Source organism: Podarcis raffonei, chromosome 9 (genome assembly GCF_027172205.1).
Source record: "Podarcis raffonei isolate rPodRaf1 chromosome 9, rPodRaf1.pri, whole genome shotgun sequence".
Taxonomy (NCBI): domain Eukaryota; kingdom Metazoa; phylum Chordata; class Lepidosauria; order Squamata; family Lacertidae; genus Podarcis; species Podarcis raffonei.
In genome coordinates, this window is record NC_070610.1 from 24,386,397 (window position 1) to 24,410,719 (window position 24,323).

Consider the following 24,323-nt stretch of genomic DNA (forward strand, 5'->3'; position numbering starts at 1 on the left):
AGGTTGACCATGCAAATATATTCCCACCAACTTCAGAGTCTGAGAAGTCTCTTCTGAGGAAAAAGATTTGTTTTTCTTGGTAGGTTCAGAAACAGATTTCTCTCTGTATCTCTCTCCTGCTGACTCCATTTCCATTTGCCAGAACACACCAAATCTGCACTCTGTTGGAAACCTAATTGTGTTGTGTTTCTCTCCCTGTTTCCTTATAATCAGTCAAATATGTACAGCTGGTGTTCTATCAGTGATAAATTTATTGTCACTTCCACAAGGTCCCAATTTTTTTTTATTAAATCTGATTTCAGTGTAGCCCCAGTAGGCAGTGAAAATTGTAGGATTTTCTGGGAGAGCAGAGAGTGTGCAAAATCTGGTAAAAGATAGTGATTTTCAGCTTTCTGACGATCTCAGGCAAGGGATTTGTCAGATTTCCCATAGAGCAGCATATAAATGAAATGGATGGATGGATGGATGGATGGAGGGATGGATGGATGGATGGCATCCTCTTCTTCCTAAAAGGAGCCTAGCCCTTACAAGCATTTGCATTGGATAATTCTTGTAAAACACCCACTTGCACAGAGGGCTGGCCCACCCATCAGGCAAGGTGAGGCAACCACCTCAGCTGGCAGGATCCACAGGGACAGCAGATCCCAATGTGGATCTTCATTCTCTCCTTATTCCTGATTTGGCTCGTCACTCATCCCTCCTTCCATATGTATGTATGTATGTATGTATGTTGTTGTTGTTTGGTAATTTAATGTTGTGAACTGCCCTGAGATCAATGGGTTTAAGGCGGTATACGATTATTGAATATTACTTGGATTATTGAATATTATTTTATTTGATATAAGTTATTTATTTTAAGGTTATGTTTTTATTGTATTTTTGTATTGGATCAGGTAGTTACAAGGTGTGCAATCTTTGTTGTTTCTTCAGCTAGTAAACCATCTTGTGCACAGAAATACAGAAAGGTGGAATACAAATTAAAAGTGAAGTGAAATGAAATTGTAATAATAATAATAATAATAATAATAATAATAATAATAATAATAAGGTTTATTATTATTATTATTATTATTATTATTATTATTATTATTATTATTTTGTGGTTCACCTCAGGTGCCAAAATATCTTGGGCTGTCTCTGGGTGCACAGAACATCAATTTCATACTGGGGATTCTGGGGCTTCTCATCAGAAGAAAAGACACTCGGCTGTAGACTAATCTACATTGGTGAGTTATAACTTTAAAAATGCTTTATAAAAATGTGACACCAGTGCAGCAATCCATCACCAATGGAAAACTGCATTGAGAGCTATATTTTTAATAGCGTTTTTTATAGCGTGTTTCAGATCAGTGTAGATCCAGCCATCACAACTTGCCAGGGCTGGTTTAGCTACAGGTCAGCATGAAGATTCAGAGACGAGCAGTAAAGTTGAATCCTTATTCATGGAAGTGGAATACAAACAGAAAAACCTGTGGACAAGACTGGCCCACAGTAAAATAGTTGCCAGAACTGACGATCTGAGCCTCCCACTTCCCTCTGCATCTCCTAATCGTCTGGATGTTTTCCAAGCAGTCTTAAACTCCTTTGAGGAGGGGGCCTCTCTGTGCTCTTTGTTCTGCTACATGCTAGGCCCTCTGTGACTTTAGAGACAAGGAAGGAGGGGAGCTGAATATTACCCTTCTCTGCCTGAAAGTTGAGTTTTGGGGGTCTTGGGGCAGGGGAAGAGGGTGCAACAACTTACAGAGCTGAAGTCAGCACAATCGTGCTTCCAGCATGCTTCAGGCACAGGTGGGTTTGCAAAATCGTTCATCTATGTGTGCACCCCTGCTCAGACACTCACAGCAGCTTCTGCTTTCTCTTTAAAGATTAAAAAAAGTAGATAGATTTTCTAGCTGTAGAGATAGACTTGAAAGCAGACAATGGTTGCTGAATTCTCAGAAGTCAGAGGAGTAATAATAACTGCACAAGCTTTTTAGTAGTGGGGTCCAGGGCTTCAGCACTCTTCATAACCCTTTGCCCATCTCCATGACTACAAAATGCAGAACAAATGCATTCATAATAATACAAGAAATTATAATTTCACATCCACTCTATGTCCGTCTGTTCCATATTTAATGCTGCGTTGCCCTGCCAACAAGGGTATACTTTTATTGTTTCATTTAAATAACATGTAGCCAAAATGATTGCCACATTAAGTGTGACTCATCCACAAAGGCAGGGCCAGCTCTGCAATGTAGCAAAGTGAAGTGGCCACCTCAGATTACCAATAGTAATATTATTAGGATTTCTTTACCATGGTGAGTTCAAAGAATATAAAAATACAATATTTAAAACAGATATTGGACATCAGCGAATGGTAGAAAATTTGCTTTTGCATTGTTGTTTTTAACCAAAAATAATAATTTTGGCATATTTGTGCACATGTGTGAACCTAAAGGTATTTTCTTTGATGCCTTTCAAGCATTTCCACCCCCAGCTCTCCTACACACAATGTTAAATAGTGGTGTTATAGTAAAATTAAATAATAAATACCCCGTGTCTGTTCTGGGTTTTCTCCAACTCTCTTGAGCAGATTGGGGAGAGGGGAGGGGGAGGGAAAGTTCCTTTGCAGAAGTGAAAGTTCTTGCACAACTCAGAAATTTGGTATTTCACTGCCCTACCTAGGCAGCGAGAAATGCTAAACATTCAGGTTACTCCTCTGTTGCTTAAAAAAAAAGTTTCAGCGGCTTCAGGTCTCAACAGAAATTGTACGAGAGCACACAAGCTCTCACATGACTTTGGGCGAGATCTCACCCAAAACTGGCCCAATCCTTCCCCAAATCAGTGCCGATAGTGGCACCACTTCTCCACCAGCAACAGATGCAGCTGGGCTCATGGCGGCTACAGGAGCAGGCAGGCGGGGGTAGCAAAGGCAGGGTAAAGCAACACTTCCTGTTTCATCACTGTGGGAATGTTCAGGGAGGCAGGAGAGGATATATTGCTTGTTAATATCCTTCCTAACTTGCGCCAGCAAGTTCCTTTACTTAGCAGAGTTTCACATTCCCCTTTTAAACGCACAGCAAGTAGCTGGTTGCAGGCTTGTGTAAGCCTCTCAATATCAGGTTCCTGGTAAGTTCCTTTATATCCCTCTTAAACGAATAAACAAGCCACAAAGTATATAAAAGTAGTTTACTCACATTCAGTTCACAGATGGATCCCTGAAGGCAGACTTAGTTACAAAGTATACACATTTGGAGCTATCCCATATGGGGATAATCCCAGTGTCCTCTGTAGGCTAGCGAAAAGCTGTTCCAACAAAGGAGGAAGTCAAAAAGAGGGAAAGTGCTGTGTGCCTTGTCCCTTTTGTTACCTGGACAGGTAAGGTCACACCCACCTCTAGTCACATGCAAAGGAAGTATATCCCAGCCAGGAGGAAACAGGAAACATAAAGGTAAAGGTACCCCTGACCATTAGGTCCAGTCGTGACCGACTCTGGGGTTCTGCGCTCATCTCACTCTATAGGCCGAGGGAGCCGGCGTTTGTCCGCAGACAGCTTCCAGGTCATGTGGCCAGCATGACTAAGCCACTTCTGGCGAACCAGAGCAGCGCATGGAAACGCCGTTTACCTTCCCGCCGGAGCGGTACCTATTTATCTACTTGCACTTTGACGTGCTTTTGAACTGCTAGGTTGGTAGGAGCAACGGAAGCTCACCCCGTCGTGGGGATTTGAACTGCCAACCTTCTGATCGGCAAGTCCTAGGCTCTGTGGTTTAACCCACAGCGCCACCCGCATCCCAACATACAAAAACATAATAATACATTAAACATTAAACAACTTCTCTATACAGGGCTGCCTTCAGATGTCTTCTAAAGGTTGTATAGTTTAGGGTTGCCATATTCCGGGGATCAAAAACCCAGACGTCCACACACACACCATCAGGACACACAACCCACCATCCCTCATCTCCCTCGCTTGCCCCCTCCCTGCCGCTAACCCCTTCCTTGCCTGTTTGCTACCCCCTTCTTCCCTCCCCTCTCTTACCTTTGCTGTCTTCAGCCGCCTGCTCACAATGGGAGGCTGAGTGGCCCCGGGGACGTCGTGCAAGGCTTGGTGATGGCCTGGAGCGGCACAGGGCCCACCACGGCCCCAGGAAAGCCATGCCAGATTTGGCAGCCACCGGGAGCAGTGCAGGGCCTAGCACGGCCGCAGGAAGGCTGCTTCAGGTCACCCAAAGCCCGCTTCCTGTTCCGGGGTACAGCGCCTTCTGAGCATGTGAATTTAAAAAAACATAAACGTAAGAAACAAAAAACCCCAAACGCAGACATTTATTCCAAAATGCAAAAATCCACCTGGATTTCCTGGACATGTCCAGGAAATCCCGGATGTATGGTCACCCTAGTATAGTTACTTGTCTCCTTTGCTCGGGGGCTGCATAACTCCATACCCTCCAACATTTTTCCAATGAAAATGGGGACGTCCTAAGGAAAAGAGGGACATTCTGGGATCAAACCAGAAACTGGGACAGATTCTGTAAATCCAGAACTGTCCCTGGAAAATAGGGAGACTTGGAGGGTCTGCGATTCTACTGGTCCTTGCCTATCTTCCAACTTTCTTACTTCCCATCTCTCTTTTGCTTCTCCATCTCAGTTTGGTTTGGCTCTCTTTAAGAATGTTCCAGCAGTGCCTCTTTGGCAGCCTTTTGTTTTACCTCCACGCGGCCACACCTGCATTTCATTTTTGCGGCACAATCACTAAAATAAGGCATAGCATTAGTTGGTTGACATCTGTCATCATCCCTAGGCTTCTTCGCTCATCATTATATTTCTTAGGTAATTGCTTCAGAATATTTCTGCTCCCAGAATAGTCCTGCTATTCATATTTGTTCCTGAATGCTGCGTACCGATTTAGAAGGGCCTATTTTCAGCTCGCATTACTTTGTCATCATGTGTCAGCCGTGTCAGGATCCCCCTCAAAAGATAAGGCTTCTGAATGATTCAGTGCATGGTGGTGGTGGAGGAGGAGTGGGACTGGAAAAGAACTCAGCCCCTTTAATTACCTCCCTTTGGGGGGGGGAGTGTATACAGTTCTGAATTTCCTGAAATGACAATCCTTGCTGTCACTAAATCATTCCTTGGTAGTTGCAAACAAATATGAAACTTATGTGATATATCTTGGCCTGTGCATCTCAGCAAGAATATGTGGGGTGACTTTGGAAGCCGTGGGGAGTGGAGAGGGTGAGCTGAAGAAGCAAGGTTGCCTTCCTCTATTCTTCTTCCCCAGAAAGATTCAGGGCAAGCAAAAGGAAGGACTTCTTCACACCATGCCTAGCTAAACAACAGCATTTGATCCTACAGGATATAGTGATGGTCGCCAACTTAGATGGCTTTAAAACACGATTAGACAGATTCACAAAGGATCAGGCTAGTGATGGCTACTACATAAAACACTCTAGCTTGCAAAATATCAACAGAAGCCAAACGTGTTTTGACATTGGCGTTTCCTCTGTGGTTTCTGTTGTGTGTACATAAATGTTACTTGGCATGAAAGCAAATGTAAATGTACAAATACGAAAACAAATTAGATAGATAGGCAGAAAAGGTGTACCCCAACCATTCTGAAACTGGAGGCAAACTAGAAATTATATGTGTGTGTGTGTAGATAGATAAATAGATAGATGAGAGAGAGAGAGATGATAGATGATAGATGATAGATAGATAGATAGATGATTGATAGATAGATAGATAGATAGATAGATAGATAGATAGATAGATGATAGATAGATGATAGATAGATGATAGATAGATAGATAGATAGATAGATAGATAGATAGATGATAGATAGATGATAGATAGATAGATAGATAGATAGATAGATAGATAGATAGATGATAGATAGATAGATAGATAGATAGATAGATAGATGATAGATAGATAGATGATAGATAGATAGATGATAGATAGATAGATAGATGATAGAGATAGATGATAGATAGATGATAGATAGATAGATAGATAGATAGATGATAGATAGATAGATGATAGATGATAGATAGATAGATGATAGATGATAGATGATAAATGATAGATGATAGATAGATAGATGATAGATAGATAGATAGATAGATAGATAGATAGATATAGATAGATAGATAGATAGATGATAGATGATAGATAGATAGATGATAGATAGATAGATGATAGATAGATGATAGATATAGGTAGGTAGATAGGTAGGTCGGTAGATAGATACATAGATATAGATACACACACACACACACACACACACACACACATACACACATCAAAAGCAACACCACTTGCAAATTCAAAATATAATGGTTAAGATATGGTTGAACATTTAAAACGACACTCTGGTTTAAAATAGACAAGTATTCAAATTTAAAGTTCTATAAGATAGTTCAGAAGTCAAATCCTGCTGATTTTAGTGGTGCTTTTGCACAGTTCCAGGTTCCTTTTTGCTCTCTATTAATAATATATATTTTCCTACTTGATTCTAGCCTGGTTTTCTCCAAAGTACATTCCACTGATTTCAGCGGGACTCACTTCTGAGCAAGTTTGCATTGGATTGCATCCTTAGTAATAATTCAAAAATTCCTGAGGACCTTGTTCAGAGGCATTCTATACAAAACAAAAATGAGCATGGAATGGCTTTTGAGGAAAAGGTACTGCTGTTTTATCAGCCCCCCTGCAGAAAACAAATACCCACTACTGGAAAAGGACTGACAAGAAGGAAGAAATTAAGAGAAATGAGGTGTCTGCCTGCCTGTGAAAACCGCTATTAGGAAAACTGACCCAGAAGGATACAAAGATCATAACCCGATGGAACTGTTGCCTTGATTTGAGTTTATTTACTGTAAACTGAATCACAGTCTGTAGTGCCCATTTCCTGCCATAGGGTTTTATCTCGTACATATGACCTTGTCTCCACTAAATACAAAATTATGGGCAATATGTTGTTTGGTCTAGCTATAAACAGCTGACTTCTATGACTTCTTGTTCTACCAAGTTAAGTCTTCATGCTAGGAGTATATCATGTTCCGTGAAAATGTACACATCAGCCACCCTCTCTGTCCAACTCCTGCTTTTGAATCACTTTCTTGGTAGGGCTGGGAAAGAGACCCTCAGAAAGATGTGAGGCTGTGCTTGGGGGACCTGCCAAATTTCACTAGGAAGAAACTCCGCCCCCCAAAAAACCCTCTTCCTCTTAGAAATAGGGAAATATCACTGCTTCCCCATCCTTAAGGACGACACTAGTGCCATTGTGACATCAGGAGCCATTCTACCAATCCCCACCCTCATCTCTGACCTATTTGCATGCCTACAAGGCTACACACCTCAGACAGAAGCTGTGTACGTGTTAGCAGCTTAAAATGTAGCAAGCCCCCCTCCATGGCATTTCAAATAACATTTCCACATTGCTGTACACATCAGTAGTTTGATGCAGTGGCGTAGCGTGGGTTGTCAGCACCCGGGGCAAGGCAAGTAATTTGCGCCCCCTAACCCCTAACCTGCCGCCACTGCCAGCTTCTTCTTGCTGCTGCCTGGGCTGGTCTGGTGTGGTTCTCTCCTGCGCTCAGCACTGCGCTGGGCGGCCGCTGCACTGTCCCTCCCCCAGATAGTCCCTCTCTCTCTCTCCGCACCGCACGCCTGGTACCCACCCCCTCCACAGTGGGCGGCGACCCGGCGGCTCGGATCAGATTCGCACAGCCAGCACTGCAGTGAGAGAGAGTGAGTGAGCCAGGTAGGGGCAGAGAGCTGCGAGTGCGAGCGCGCACCCCCCAGATGTTGCGCCCGGTGCGGCCGGCCCCCCCTGCACCCCCCACGCTACGCCACTGGTTTGATGTGTTTGCAATTTGCCCGCAATCTGTCCAAACCACTGGGTGGAGACAAGGTGTGGATGTCTTTGTGTTGCTTTCATTGTCATATCAGATCAAAGCTGGCTTTAGGGGAAAGGCATGAAGATGCAGTATTTCTCAAGGAACTACAAGAAATACCGTATTTTTTGCTCTATAAGACTCACTTTTTCCCACCTAAAAAGTAAGGGGAAATGTGTGTGCATCTTATGGAGCGAATGCAGGCTGCGCATCTATCCCAGAAGCCAGAACAGCAAGAGGGATTGCTGCTTTCACTGCGCAGCGATCCCTCTTGCTGTTCTGGCTTCTGAGATTTAGAATATTTTTTTTCTTGTTTTCCTCCTCCAAAAACTAGGTGTGTCTTGTGGTCTGGTGCGTCTTATAGAGCAAAAAATACGGTATGTGTCTTGCAGCTAACTTGGTGCGCACGCTGCTTCACAAACTAGCAGCAGGAGTGCGCCGGAGGCAGAGGAAACAGGGTGTGCATACAGCCTTAGGGTAAACCAGGTGTAACGTTAAGCATGCTTTTGATCATATGCTTCTGAGTGGCCAGATCTTCTTCTTCTACTACTTTTTAAAAATGTATTTTTATTAAAGATTTTCTTGATTTACAAAAGTATGTGCAATGTCTCTCTCTCATTTTTCCCCCCTTCCATGCAACATTTTTACAAATCAGTTTCATTTGTTGAGACTTTAGGAAGAAAAGGAGGAAAGAGGCGGGGGGAAGGATGGGTGGAGTCGGGTGATGATGTTTCTATTTTACTTAATATATGTAGAGTTTGGTGTCAGCATTGCTTGTGCAGGTTCTTTGCTGTTCACTTGTGTTCCTTTGGTGGTGAGAGAGGTTGGGGTTGGACTAGGGTGTGGTTGTTCATTTGTGGTTGGCTGTGGTGGTCTTTGTTTTCATGTGTGAGTGGGGTGAGTGGGTGTTTTGGATCAGGTTAGCCATATTGATTTGTATGCTGTGGGTGGATTTTTGTCATTGTCTTGTTGGGCTGTGTGCGTGATAAAGGGGAGCCATACTGGGGTGAAGGCATCTTCTTTTATTTGTTCCCGTGTCAATTTCAGTTTATTGGTTAGTTTTTCTAGTAAGGCTGTTTCCCATACTATTTGGTACCATTGGTCCATGCTTACTCCTGACAGGTCTCTCCAGTGTCAGGCTATGATGTTTCTGGCTGCTGAAAGTAGGTGGGTTATGAGTTCTTTTTTTTTTAAAGCAGGGTCCCCTGATCCAGAGCTCACATCTCCCACCCACCCACCCCCTGGCATACTAGGTTTGTTAGCTTTTAATGGGGCATATATATTATCAATCATTTTCACTTTATCACCGCGTGTCAGATTATAAGAGGATATACTACTGGTATTTTTAACTCCACAGCAGTTTGCAAATATTGATCATATTATAAGGATCTACATGTATTTAGCAAGGTTAGGTTCTTCCCTGAGCCTCTCTAATATCAGGAACAATGCAGAAGTCTAGGTATGAGGCAGTGGTGTATGGTCACTGGACTAGGGGACCAGGCTGGTCCCCTAAATATTCCTGGTAAATTAGAGTATTAAAGTAGTCAAGCCTTCCCAATGCCTGGGAAGCTTCTGTCCACCTTAGGAGGGAGGTGCAATGCTCCGACAGGGTCCAAGAGCCCTTCTGCCACCTTCCCAAAGCCTATCCGGTTTTGGAAAGGAGGCAGGAGGGCTTCAGCATCCATCCCTCCCTCCCCCCTCCCACCAAGCTTCCATCCCTCCCCCATCCCACCAAAGACTTCCCTCAGCTCCTCTCTCTGATTTCTCTGCACATATTATTCTCTGCATGTTATAAAATTGTACATATCCTTACCTTATCTATCTATCATGTTATCAACCAATAAATTTGTGTATGTTTATTCAAAACCTGCCAAGGAGTCCAGTTCATTTTGTTGTCTTTTTAGATAATTTGTAAAAAAAAGCTCCCATTCTTCCTTAAAGTCACCGTTGTCCTTGTCCTGCAGTTTGTATGTCAGTTTAGCCAATTCTGCAAAGCTCATCCATTTTTCTTGCCACTGTTCTTTCGTTGGAATTTCCTCATTCTTTCATCCTTGTGCTATCAAGACTCTTGCCACTGTTGTAGCATACATAAATAAGTTCTTTGTGTAGTGGTGTAGTGGTTAAGAGCGGTGGACTCGTAATCTGGTGAACCAGGTTCGCATCCCCGCTCCTCCACATGCAGCTGCTGGGTGACATTGGGCTAGTCACACTTCTCTGAAGTCTCTCAGCCCCACTCACCTCACAGAGTGTTTGTTGTGGGGGAGGAAGGGAAAGGAGAATGTTAGCCGCTTTGAGACTCCTTTGGGAAGTGATAAAGCAGGATATCAAATCCAAACTACTCCTCCTCCTCTTCTTCTTCTTCTTCTTCTTCTTCTTCGGTCTTGTCCTACAGTCCCTAACAAGGAGGGCTCCAGCATCCTTCCCAAAGCCTGGGAAGCTTCTGCCCAGCTTAGCGAGGGAAATGAGATGCTCACATGCGTGACATCGTGATGCTGCCCCCACCACCAATTACCCTTGCAAGCTGGCACCTCTGGCCTTACTGTTCCCCTACACACACACAAAATCACCGCACTCCACTGGTATGAGGAATTCTTCCAGATTCTTTTCTGTCCAGTTCCTATTCTAAGACAGCAAGTTATTCAACTGGGCTGTTAAAAAATCACATCAAATTTCATGCTTACATTTATTTCAATTGATCCATGCCATCTCAATTGACATTCACAGCTCCCATGATTTCCAATGGGCCTTCAGATAAGGACCCGTTGTTTTCAACTGGCATTCTTGCCATTTGCTGTAGTATGTCCTTTGTCTGTGTGGTGCTGTATACGGTATATTTTAGAGAGGGAAGTGTGAAAAGGGCATTGTGGGGCAGTTGAGTTTACTGAGAAGGGCACAGGATGTGACAGATGGGCAGAGAAGCAAAAGGACCCATGTCCTCATACTCAAGAAGGAAACTGAGTTAACTGGAAATGACACTTTACTGGTGCGGAAGTTTGAGTTCACTGGTGAGGAATTCATGAGGGCTGGCAGGGAATTTTATCCACTACTTAATATATTTTATATATTTTTAAAATTCTTATAGATTCTTTGAAAACTGAACCGTGACTAAAACATTCTATTTTAGCTAGAAACTTAAGAACAGGGGGAAATGTTATTTGACACCACATGATGCACACTAATAATGCCCACCGATGAAAGTGTGGTTTAACGAAATATGGTATGTCACTATGATGTCCAAGCTTACAGAAATTGTACAGCTTAAGATATAGGAAAGAGAATCATTTGAAACATATTGGTCTTCCTCTATTACTTATATAAAACAAAGGTTTTATTGGGAGCTTTCTCGTTGCTGAAGCAATATAGTAGATAAAAGAATGTATTATGGTAACATAAGAGAAGATATATGTTTCTGTTTTCTAGGGACAGTCCTGGATTTACAGAAGCTGTCCTGGTTTTTTATTTGATCCTGGAATGTCCTGCTTTGCCTTAGGACGTTCATATTTTCATCAGAGAAATAAATGTTGGATGGTATGGTAAGACACCCCTATTTTCATTGGGAAAATGTTGGAGGATATGGAGTTATGCGACCCCTGAGCCAAGGAAATAAATAACTATACAACCTTTAGAAGACATCTAAAGGCAGCTCTGTATAGGGAAGTTCTATTAATGTTTAATGTTTTATTATGTTTTTCTATATGTTGGAAGCTGCCCAGAGTGGCTGCGACAACCCAGTCAGATGGGCAGGGTAATAATGATGATGATGATGATGATGAAATGGGACATCCCGATTTTCATTGGAGAAATGTTGGAGGCTATGGGAAATTGGTGAGCATAGCTTCAGGGAGAATTTTAGCAGAGAACAGCAGAAGGAGATTAAATCCCCCTTCCGACCTGTGCCACAGTTTCAGTTCAGTTCAAGACTCCTTCGAAGGGAGGGGGAGACATGGGACTCATCTACACAGCTGCAAATAAAAATAAAAACGTTATTAATAAAACGTTTTAAATGTGTTGTAAAGTGCAATAGGAGTGCCTGGTGTGCTCTGGTCCATGGGGTCATGAGGAGTCGGACACGACTAAACGACCAAACAACAACAACGAAGTGCAATATACAAATGAGACACTAGGTGGCGACAGTGAGCTACGCAAAATTAAACTTATTTTTCAAAACTTTTTTTTTTTTAAGAAAAGCATTTTCACAGCGTTTTTTATATATGTGTAGATTCTACCATGGTCTGATAAGCATGATTTTAAAAAAGCGCTTAAGGCCATACCTGGTGTGACCCTAAATAAAGGCTAAAAGGATGGAATGGAATAACTGAGAATGTTGGAACGGTAGCAAAAGAGATAAGGAAAACTATAGGCATCTGTAGCAGTCAGTGTGGTGGGACAAAGCTGCCAAGCTCCCTTCCCAACACATTCATGCAGGATGGGACTGGATTGGGGCAGTGTAATGAACACACTGGTGGGTCAACCTGGTGGGTCCACCTGGCACTCTTGACTGCAGCCGCAACCTCACTCCACTCCAGTCACAATGATAAGAGTCACAATGTCCAACCCAAATTGCGTTTGTTTGTTTGCTGACAAGTCTGTGCCTTCACTGCAATATTCAATCTGCTTCCATCGTTTTGTGCTTCTCCCGCCACTAGAGGACATAATGAGCATTATAAAACAGGGGACATTTGACAAAGCATTGCCTCTGACAGGAATAACTTCAGCAACACTAATCACTGCTTTGCTTCAAATGCGAGGCATTATTTCTCCGTTCTTTGCTCTGTAAATCAGGCTGAAAAGGTGTACCCCAATCATTCTGAAACTGGAGTCAAACTAGAAATTATATGTATGTGTGTGTAGATAGATAGATAAATAGATAGATGAGAGAGAGAGAGAGAGAGAGAGAGAGAGAGAGAGAGAGAGAGATGAGAGATATAGATAGATAATAGCTGATAGATAGATAGATAGATAGATGATAGATAGATAGATAGATAGATAGATAGATAGATAGATAGATGATAGATAGATAGATTGATAGATAGATGATGATAGATAGATAGATATAGATAGATAGATAGATAGATAGATAGATGATAGATAGATAGATAGATAGATAGATAGATAGATAGATGATATAGATAGATAGATAGATAGATAGATAGATAGATATAGATAGATATAGATGATAGATAGATATAGATGATGATAGATAGATAGATAGATAGATAGATAGATAGATAGATAGATAGATGATAGATGAGAGAGAGAGAGAGAGAGAGAGAGAGAGATGATAGATATAGATAGATGATAGATGATAGATGATAGATGATAGATGATAGATGATAGATGATAGATAGATAGATATACATAGATATACATAGATATACATAGATAGATGATAGATAGAGAGATGATAGACAGACAGACAGATAAATGATAGATGCAATAGCCTACGTTGCATACCAGAAAAACAAAGTCAAATAATATGTGTTCACAGAGAATGCTTATACATTTTTTTTTGCGTGGATGCAACTTTATTAAATAAGGTATACTCCCTCCCTTCACTTCTCCCAATTTACATTTCCTCATCGTGATTCTGCTTCCACCAACCAAATCTCTATAGTCAATGCATGTAAGAATTTTTTTTTAAGGTACACAACCAGTGTCTCCCACTGAAATAAATGAAGCTGGTGTCTGGTTCATGCACACATGGTCACCACTTAATAATTTGCAGGTGAGAATGGGCAATCACAGTTGGCACACCACAGACAGATATTCTTTAATGTCCTCTCTTAGACACAGGGCTCGGTTCATTTACATTCACTTGCTAGTCTCAAACGTTTGTTGGGGGAGATATAGGTTTATTTGGGGGGATTTTTTTGTCCTGTCTTCACGCTTTTTATAATGGAGGACCGCTGTAGTCACCCCCAACGATACCTTCTCAAGATGGAGGGTGAGGGAACAGCTGCAGTCGCCTGTGGTTCCTGCGCAATGTTTGCCATCTTGCCAAAGGTTGCAGGCAGCTTTACCTGCAGCAATTGCATGTTGATTGCCCTCTTAAAAGACAAAGTCCAGCAACTGGAGGAACGTGTAGCTACGCTCCAAAGAATTAGAGAGCTGGAGCTCTTCTTGGAAGCAACAGAGCACACCGTCTCCACCAAGGAGGAGACAGGGGACTCCCCTGAGAAGGAGGCTAGTTCACCAACACAGGAGCCAGATATATGGAGAAACGTGACTCAAAGAAGTAGGAGGCCCAGGGTTCGCTCTGATTGTTTAGAAATACGCAATCGCTTTGAGGTCCTTTCCCCTAGCATGGAAGACGAAGAGCAGACTCCATTTGAGGATCTCTCCCTCATTACAGTCGATCAGGTATATGAAGACGAGCAGCAAAGGCAGTCTTCAGGGAATGTGCAGGCGACCTTGGAACGGACAGCTCACGGAAGAACCCCGACCAGACCTAAGAGGAGGCGTGTAGTGGTGATAGGGGATTCCCTACTGAGGGGAACAGAAGCAGTGATCTGTGGGCCAGACAAGATGTCTCGGGAAGTGTGCTGTCTCCCCGGGGCTAAGATCCAAGATGTAACTGAACGACTGCAAGGAATCATAAAACCCACTGACAAATACCCCTTCCTCTTGGTTCATGTGGGAACCAATGACACTGCAAGCAATAGCCTCCAGAAGATCAAAAGAGATTACGAGGCTCTGGGCAGGAAATTGAAGCAATTAAATGCACAAATTGTCATCTCATCTGTCCTCCCAGTTGAACGACGTGGCCCAGGGAGAGAGGGAAAAATAGTGGAAGTGAACAACTGGCTTCGCAAATGGTGTAAACAGGAACGGTTTGGATTCTTAGATCACGGAATGCAGTTTCTTGAAGATGGACTTCTGGCAAGCGATGGGCTGCACCTCACAACGGTTGGTAGGAATGTTTTTGCAAAAAATCTCAGAAACCTCATCAGGAGGGCTTTAAACTGACTAATGTGGGGGAGGGAGACAGTGCTCCTGAAGGTAGGAGTCTATCAATTGATGAAGATGATCATCCAAATGTCATAGACCGAATGGAGCAAACAGCACGCAGACCTAGTGGTGGGAGGAAAAAATCCTTAAATAAGAGACACGGGGGAATGATTAATGGACTTCAATGTCTGTACACTAATGCACAAAGTATGGGAAATAAACAAGATGAGCTTGAGCTCTTGGTACAGCAAACTAAATATGACATAATAGGCATCACTGAAACCTGGTGGGATAAGTCCCACGATTGGAATGTAATAATGGAGGGATACAATCTATTTCAGAGAAACAGACCAGACAAGAAAGGAGGAGGAGTGGCGTTATATGTCAGGGATGTGTATACCTGTGAAGAGATCCAAGATTTAGAACCTCAAAGCCAAAGTGAGAGCATTTGGGTCAAAATTAAGGGAGAGAAGAATAACAGTGACCTCATTGTGGGAGTTTACTATAGATCCCCAAGCCAAACGGAGGACATAGATGATGCCTTCCTGGAACAGATGGCCAAGCATGCAAAAGGAAGGGAGATAGTAGTAATGGGGGACTTCAATTACCCGGATATTTGTTGGATGTCAAACTCAGCCAAGAGCATAAGGTCAAACAGATTCCTCACTGGCCTTGCAGACAACTTCATTGTCCAGAAAGTGGGAGAAGCAACAAGAGGAACAGCCATTTTAGATCTGGTCCTAACCAATGTTGATGACCTGGTTAGTGGGGTAGAAGTGGAAGGATCATTAGGCGCGAGTGATCATGCTCTTCTGAAGTTTACTATACAGCGGAAAGGAGCAGCCAAGCATACTAGGACTCAATTTCTCGACTTTAAGAAAGCCGACTTCATAAAACTTAGGGAAGTGCTGGGTGAGATCCCATGGACAGTAATACTAAAAGGAAAGGGAGTTCATGATGGCTGGGAGTTTGTTAAGAGGGAGATAGTAAAAGCACAACTTCAGGCAATACCAATGAGACGGAAACATGGAAGGTGCCTAAAGAAGCCAGGGTGGCTATCTAAAGAACTTTTAACTGAGTTAAGATTAAAAAAGGATGTGTACAAAAAATGGAAAAGGGGGGAAACCACCAAAGAGGAATTCAAACAAATAGCCAGCACGTGTAGACACAAAGTCAGAAAAGCTAAAGCACAGAATGAACTCAGGCTTGCTAGAGAGGTTAAAAGCAACAAAAAAGGCTTTTATGGGTATGTTCATAGCAAAAGGAAGAACAAAGAAACAGTGGGGTCACTCAGAGGAGAAGATGGTGAAATGCAAACAGGGGACACAGAAAGGGCTGAACTCCTCAATGCCTTCTTTGCCTCAGTCTTCTCCGATAAAGAAAACAATGCCCGACCTGAAGAATTTGGAGCAAATGATTCAGCAGAGGAAACACAGCCCAGAATAACTAAGGAGATAGTACAAGAATACTTGGCTAGTCTAGATGTATTCAAGTCTCCAGGGCCAGATGAACTGCATCCAAGAGTATTAAAAGAACTGGCAGATGTGATTTCAGAACCACTGGCAGTCATCTTTGAGAATTCCTGGAGAACAGGCGAAGTCCCGGCAGACTGGAGGAGGGCAAATGTTGTCCCTATTTTCAAAAAGGGGAAAAGAGAGGACCCAAATAATTACCGCCCAGTCAGTCTGACATCAATACCAGGGAAGATTCTGGAGCAGATCATTAAGCAAACAGTCTGTGAGCACCTGGAAAGGAATGCTGTGATCACCAATAGTCAGCATGGATTTCTGAAAAATAAGTCATGTCAGACTAACCTGATCTCGTTTTTTGACAGAATTACAAGCCTGGTAGATGAAGGGAACGCAGTGGATGTAGCCTACCTTGATTTCAGCAAGGCATTTGACAAGGTGCCCCATGATATTCTTGTAAAGAAGCTGGTAAAATGCGGTCTTGACTATGCTACCACTCAGTGGATTTGTAACTGGCTGACTGACCGAACCCAAAGGGTGCTCATCAATGGTTCCTCTTCATCCTGGAGAAGAGTGACTAGTGGGGTGCCACAGGGTTCTGTCTTGGGCCCGGTCTTATTCAACATCTTTATCAACGACTTGGATGATGGACTCAAGGGCATCCTGATCAAATTTGCAGATGACACCAAACTGGGAGGGGTGGCTAACACCCCAGAGGACAGGAACACACTTCAAAACGACCTTGACAGATTAGAGAACTGGGCCAAAACAAACAAGATGAATTTTAACAGGGAGAAATGTAAAGTATTGCACTTGGGCAAAAAAAATGAGAGGCACAAATACAAGATGGGTGACACCTGGCTTGAGAGCACTACATGTGAAAAGGATCTAGGAGTCTTGGTTGACCACAAACTTGACATGAGCCAACAGTGTGACGCGGCAGCTAAAAAAGCCAATGCAATTCTGGGCTGCATCAATAGGAGTATAGCATCTAGATCAAGGGAAGTAATAGTGCCACTGTATTCTGCTCTGGTCAGACCTCACCTGGAGTACTGTGTCCAGTTCTGGGCACCACAGTTCAAGAAGGACATTGACAAACTGGAACGTGTCCAGAGGAGGGCAACCAAAATGGTCAAAGGCCTGGAAACGATGCCTTATGAGGAACGGCTAAGGGAGCTGGGCATGTTTAGCCTGGAGAAGAGGAGGTTAAGGGGTGATATGATAGCCATGTTCAAATATATAAAAGGATGTCACATAGAGGAGGGAGAAAGGTTGTTTTCTGCTGCTCCAGAGAAGCGGACACGGAGCAATGGATCCAAACTACAAGAAAGAAGATTCCACCTAAACATTAGGAAGAACTTCCTGACAGTAAGAGCTGTTCGACAGTGGAATTTGCTGCCAAGGAGTGTGGTGGAGTCTCCTTCTTTGGAGGTCTTTAAGCAGAGGCTTGACAACCATATGTCAGGAGTGCTCTGATGGTGTTTCCTGCTTGGCAGGGGGTTGGACTCGATGGCCCTTGTGGTCTCTTCCAACTCTATGATTCTATGATTCTATGATTCTATGATTCTAGTCATCAAATGCATAGAAACGAAGCGATATATGTGCATGTGTGTACCAGAGTTAACTATATTAGTACATGTTAGCAAAAACTCTTTGGGTATCAAAGCAGAAGGGTTAATAAGTGAAAAGGCATGGGAATCTATAAGGCATAATCCATTTCTAAAAACAATTTTGGCTCACCCCCAGGAAATTACCCTTAAAATGAACTTTCAGTAGCATTGGAATCCCACATGCCTTGCAACTCCACCCTTAAATCTAAAGAATTAATTTCTTTCCTGTTCACAGCAGCTAGCCTACTTATTGCCCAACGATGGAAGGAAACCTCTAATATACCAACAGAGGCTTAGGTTAATAATATCTGGAGCATTGCTTTATCAGAACACTTCGCATACCATTGGCGACTAATCGAAGGCATCTCCAAAAAATATACCTTTGATACAATCTGGTCTCCCTTTTTCTCTTTTATTGAAGAAGGGCAGGACATTTTAATGCCATCATCACCACAGAGGTGTCTGTGGAGGGGATATCTTCATTGAAAATGTTACCTTTTTTTCCTTTCCTTTTTTTAAAAAGGAACCTACCTGTTAAGTCTGTCTCCAGGTGTCCTTCTTGAAACATCCTTGCCACTCTGTAGGCTTTCTTAATAATAATTACCATCATTTATATGCCACCAGGGTTGCCTGGAGAGCCATGTGTGTTGTTGTTGGTTTTTTTAAAAAAAAAATTGCCCAAGATTTAAACTGATTTTATATATATTGCTTTTTTATTTTCACTGTTGCTAAGATAACTGCTTTTGTTTCTGAAGTTTTTGATCTGTTTTATATTTGTTTTATGGTTCTTTTTTGTAGGCTATCTTGAAAACCTAGATGAAGAAGAAGAAGAAGAAGAAGAAGAAGAAGAAGAAGAAGAAGAAGAAATAATTAAGGGTATCAAAGCAGAAGGGTTCTGTCAACTGAAAAAGGTAGGTGTAGATGATATGACATGCTACTGGACAAAAAAATTACACAAATTTGCCACCGTTTTACCTGAAGCAAAATCATCTGAGGGGTGAAATGGTAGTTCCTGTTTCAGCAAAATATTTGAAGCAATTTCCAGAGAAACTGGTTTTGGTAAGCTTAGGAACAAATGGAAGGGGTCTGAGTATCTAGACTGTGCCCTAGATTGACTGTGCCCTAGATTGTGCCCATGTCTGCAAGCTTCCAATCGAGAGGTTTGTCCAAGCTCACAAGATGCCTCCCAGATGGAAGAGAGAATCAGAGAACTTAACTGTCTTCTTGTCTCCTTGATGGCCTAACTCTGAGAGAGGCATAGACTATGGCCCTATTGCCTGAAGTGTCAATTCAGCTTTATTTTATAATTCTCAATTCGTTTCACACATAATGCATTCCTTCTCTTTCCCTCTCACATAAGCCCCCTTATGTGAGAGAGCCACTATTTAAATGATACAAAGAGTTATTTTTAACCTGAATTGGCTGCTTTCAAGGCACTCTAAAATTAGACCTATTTGTAGGGATAATGCACGTCTGCCGAGCAATGAAAGCGGACAGAACCTGGAAGTAGAAAAAGGCAACGGAAGTCTCTTTTGCTAGATCAATGTTTTTCAAACTGTGTTTTGGAGAATGCTGGAGTTATTTAGAACCTTCTCAATGTTCTTCTGTGAGAAGACCCACCACTATGGGGCATAGATTGCCATAGCAGAGTGTTGGATATGTTGTTGGACATACCCTGAATTTTTAAAAATATAATTTAAAATATAATTTCCATTTAACATTATACATTCACATCATCTTTATCCATTATACCTTCTTGGCTCTTAGAGCCTATCAAATTCCTTCCCTCCCGCCTCATGGCTTTCAAAATTAACCTTTATATCTTTGCAATCTATACATTTTCCAATTCTAATTACACTCACTACAGAATATCTTTAAAAATTAAATAAATAAATACGGAAAGATAGAAAATTTCTCCTCACATGTCTTCAGACAACCCTGCTAGCAATGTTAATTGCTTACAATGATCTTTCAGATATCATATAAATCTACTCCAGTCTTTTTGGAAATACTTGATCTTGCTGGTTTTGGATTTTTCCTGTCAGCTTCGCCTGTTCTGCAACTCTTCTTCTGCCACTCTTCTTTCGTTGGCACTTTTAAAATTATTATTGGCTTAAAAAAAAAATTATACAGACAGCAAAACAAAGAAGTCTAAATTAACATTGCCTTCTATCGATAAGAAATAATAATAACTATTACAATAATGAAAATACTAAAAGTACATTTACTTCCCCTTTTAAACTTCTGTTCTGGTTACAATATATTACTATTCTATAAGAATCTATTATGAAGAAGAAGAAGAGTTTGGATTTGATATCCCGCTTTATCACTACCCGAAGGAGTCTCAAAGCGGCTAACAATCTCCTTTCCCTTCCTCCCCCACAACAAACACTCTGTGAGGTGAGTGGGACTGAGAGACTTCAAAGAAGTGTGACTAGCCCAAGGTCACCCAGCAGCTGCATGTGGAAGAGCGGGGAATCAAACCCGGTTCACCAGATTACAAGTCCTCCACTCCTAACCACTACACCACTGCTGTCCCAGATATTATTTTATTTCCCAAATTCAACCTAACCCTCCCCTCCTCCCCACTGCTTCCCTTCACCTGTGTGAGATCTTCCCATCATAGTATTTATTTTCTAGTTGCTTTGATAAAATAGAATAACATGAAAACTGTTAAATTATAATTACTTCTTTTGTCCTTATACGCTTAACAATTGCCTATTAAGAGTTCTGCTTTAACACCGTATTTCTTCATGTATTCCCCTATGCATTCCCATTCTGTATAGAATTTTTGATTGGAGCAGCCCCTGATTGCTGCAGTCGTTTTTGCCATCTTTCGTTGGTACTTCTTGTTGTTTCCATTTTGGGGCTAAAAGAATTCTTGCCCCAGTTGTTGCATAGGACGTATACTGAATTTACATGGGAAGGGTCAGGCCAATGGCCCATCTAGGTCAGCATCCTGTTCTCAAATGGTGAACCAGATTCCAAATGGGATGCTCGTGAGCAGGACCTGAGCTCAAGAGCAGTCTCTGTTGGGAAACTGTGTATGTGCAGCTACTCACACAGAGTCAATGAAGGTTTGGCAGACAGCCAGAAGGTCACGTGAAGGAGTAAGTCTGCCTGGTTATAACAGAGACATGGAGACCGCTCCCTGATTGGTCAAGCTCTCTCAAGGGAGTGATAATTAATGGCCTACTAACTGGTAGTTCGTGAGTTCAGAAGTTCAGTGCTTCAGTGTGTCAGTGTAGGAGTTGTGAGTCGTGTCAGAGAGAGCTAGCTAAAGATCCGTGTTCTGTTCCTGTAAATAGTCCACTGTATATAATAAACACCTAACTACAAGTTCCTGGTTCCTGTTTCGTCTATCCTGTCTGCAGCCAAGTCGCCAATTGCTTCCGTGGATTCTGCGTTGACTCTGCTAGGTCTGGCTAAGGTCCTGCAACTAGTCAGAAAGTTGCGAAACACCAAATAGGTTTTACCAATAGTCTCTCCATCACAACACAATTAAAATAATCAAATACAATAAATAACAACCAAGAGGTCAAAAAACCCCTAGAGTTCTATAGGGGCAGGCATCAACAGCCAGCCCAAGACATGGTGAACAGAGATGTTTTCAGCCTGCACCTGAATTGCCCTTGTTGGTGCATGCCTTATTTCCAGAGGAAGACTATTCTAGAATTGTCTTGAATTATTTTCTTCATCACAACCTTGATGGCAGAAAGTGAGGAGGAATTAAAGAACCTTTTATTGAGGATGAAAGAGGAGAGCGCAAAATATGGTCTGAAACTGAACATCAAAAAACAAAGATCATGGCCACTGGTCCCATCACCTCCTGGCAAATAGAAGGGGAGGAAATGGAGGCAGTGAGAGATTTTACTTTCTTGGGCTCCATGATCACTGCAGATGGTGACAGCAGCCACGAAATTAAAAGACGCCTGCTTCTTGGGAGAAAAGCAATGACAAGCCTAGACAGCATCTTAAAAAGTAGAGACATCACCTTGCCAACAAAGGTCTGTATAGTAAAAGCTATGGTTTTCCCAGTAGTGATGTATGGAAGTGAAAGCTGGACCATAAAGAAGGCTGATTGCCGAAGAATTGATGCTTTGAATTCTGGTGCTGGAGGAGACTCTTGAGAGTCTCATGGACTGCAAGAAGATCAAACCGAACCATTCTTAAGGAAATCAGCCCTGAGTGCTCACTGGAAGGACAGATCGTGAAGCTGAGGCTCCAATACTTTGTCCACCTCATGAGAAGAGAAGACTCCCTGGAAAAGACCCTGATGTTGGGAAAGATGGAGGGCACAAGGAGAAGGGAATGACAGAGGACGAGATGGTTGGACAGTGTTCTCGAAGCTACCAGCATGAGTTTGACCAAACTGCGGGAGGCAGTGGAAGACAGGAGTGTCTGGCGTGCTCTGGTCCATGGGGTCACGAAGAGTCAGACCTGACTAAATGACTAAACAACAACAACATTTTCTTCATAAGTTTCATCATGCTGGATTTTATATGGAAGACGGTAAATCCATTAATTTTATAAATGTACTTCAGGCAGCCTTGGCTTGCTTGATCTTTTGTTTTTAAGCAATGAGAGGTTCAAAGGAGGAGGCACTTGTAATGATTGCCCACCTAGGTCGTACATATTCCTACCCACAATGTTAACCAGGCCAGTGCTGTTCAGCCTGATTTCAATTGCAAAATATCTTAGTAAGGAAACAGCTGTCAAGCAAGATTTAATAAACAGGCTCCTTGGTGACTGTGGTTATAAATCTGAAAGACAGCTTGCCTTTGAGAGAGGAACCCTTAAATATTCTACCAAAACTGGGACCTAAAATAAGATTTACATTTATTTATGTGTTTTTTTGTTGAAAGAGAGGCTGGAGAAATCTTCCCGGGAAGAAAGAAGCATTAATGAGTCAGTCAAGAATGAAACTTATCTAGTAGTTTAGAACTTGACCTATTTAAGCTTTCTGGCTGGATGAATGAAAAAAGCACTATAACTGCAAACTTCAAACAAGAAGTAGCAAGATAGCAGCTAATTAAATGACTACAATAGATGGATAAAGATGCAAACTCCTGCTGAGATGGCAGCTGGCAGTGGGGAAGGAGAGAGAGCCCAGGTTACAGGCAGTAAAGCTATCAGTGCAATCCTAGGCATGTCTGAGTTGCGTTGGGCTCACTCCTGGGCAAGTGTGCATAAGATTGCAAGCTAACTAATCTTAAAGTACTGTATACAGTGTGGATATGACAGGTGTGTTAAAATGGTGGGCACCATTTTCTCAATAGGCAAATTTTTGAAGAGCAAAATATAGGACACACTTGCCAACATCTGCTTTTAACTATGGATCGCTATGGCGCCTCTCATTTTACATACCCATGAAAAAGAGGGCGCGTCCTAGAAAAAGAGGACATATGGCAACCTGCCTGTTAATACTTTAATGCAGGGACGGCCAACTTCCAAGAAACTGCAATCTACTCACACAATTAAAACTGGCAGTGATCCACCCCTTTGGGGGGGGTTTCAAAGTTGTTCAGCTTTTTTGAGGAAGGAACGTCACGTTTTGGGAGGGTTGAGGTCAACGTTGTTGAGCTTTCTTTAGGGAACAAAATCAGGAATCTGGAAGAATGGAGAATTTTAAAAAGTCGCTCACCAAGAGAACGCTAATGATACACTAAGCCTCTCAACGAGAGCTCCGTCTTTTGGTATAGTAATCTAGAGGGTGGGGCGAGGGGCCAGGGCCGGATGGAGGAGCCAGCGGTTGGCCGCAATCTACCAGAGCCTTCCAGGGATTGACCTGTTGGAAAATGTGTGAGTTTGTGCATGTGTGTGTGTGTGTCACATACTAGTGAGAGACAAATGAATAGAGAAATGTGGTCATTTAGATGGCTCTATAGTCAAGAAGAAAGGTGAATGTCAGTGGCAGTTACTCCACCTTTGCCCAGACCTCTCTCTATCCAATGAGACCATGTTTGTAGGTGTTCTCGGTGTTTTTAGGTGCTCTAAATGTTTTCAAGTGATATTAAAACAGTTTAAATATATATTTATTTTAAATTGTATTGTTTTAACATTTTTATGTTTGGTGCCCTCTTTGGGCTCTTTGAGAGGAACACCAAAGTACAAATTAAAGGAATGAATGACTGAAACAATTCAGCCTCTTGCCTCTTAATGTGAAATGAACTATGTTAACAGGCATGCAAATAGTTCCAAGGTGAGGGTCAGCCTTGGAATAATGGCTGCTGCCATCACAAAAGTGCTGATATCAAAACAAAACATAGTATTCTTCTAGGAAACAGAGGTGGCACAGTTCTGTCCCGGAAGAATGGATTACAGGTTCCTCAAACACTCTTTGTTGACAGGCCTAAGGTTTCCCAGCCCTGCATTAAGGGGAGCAGGAGACCTTCAAATGGCTGAGGTTGGTGGAGCTTGAG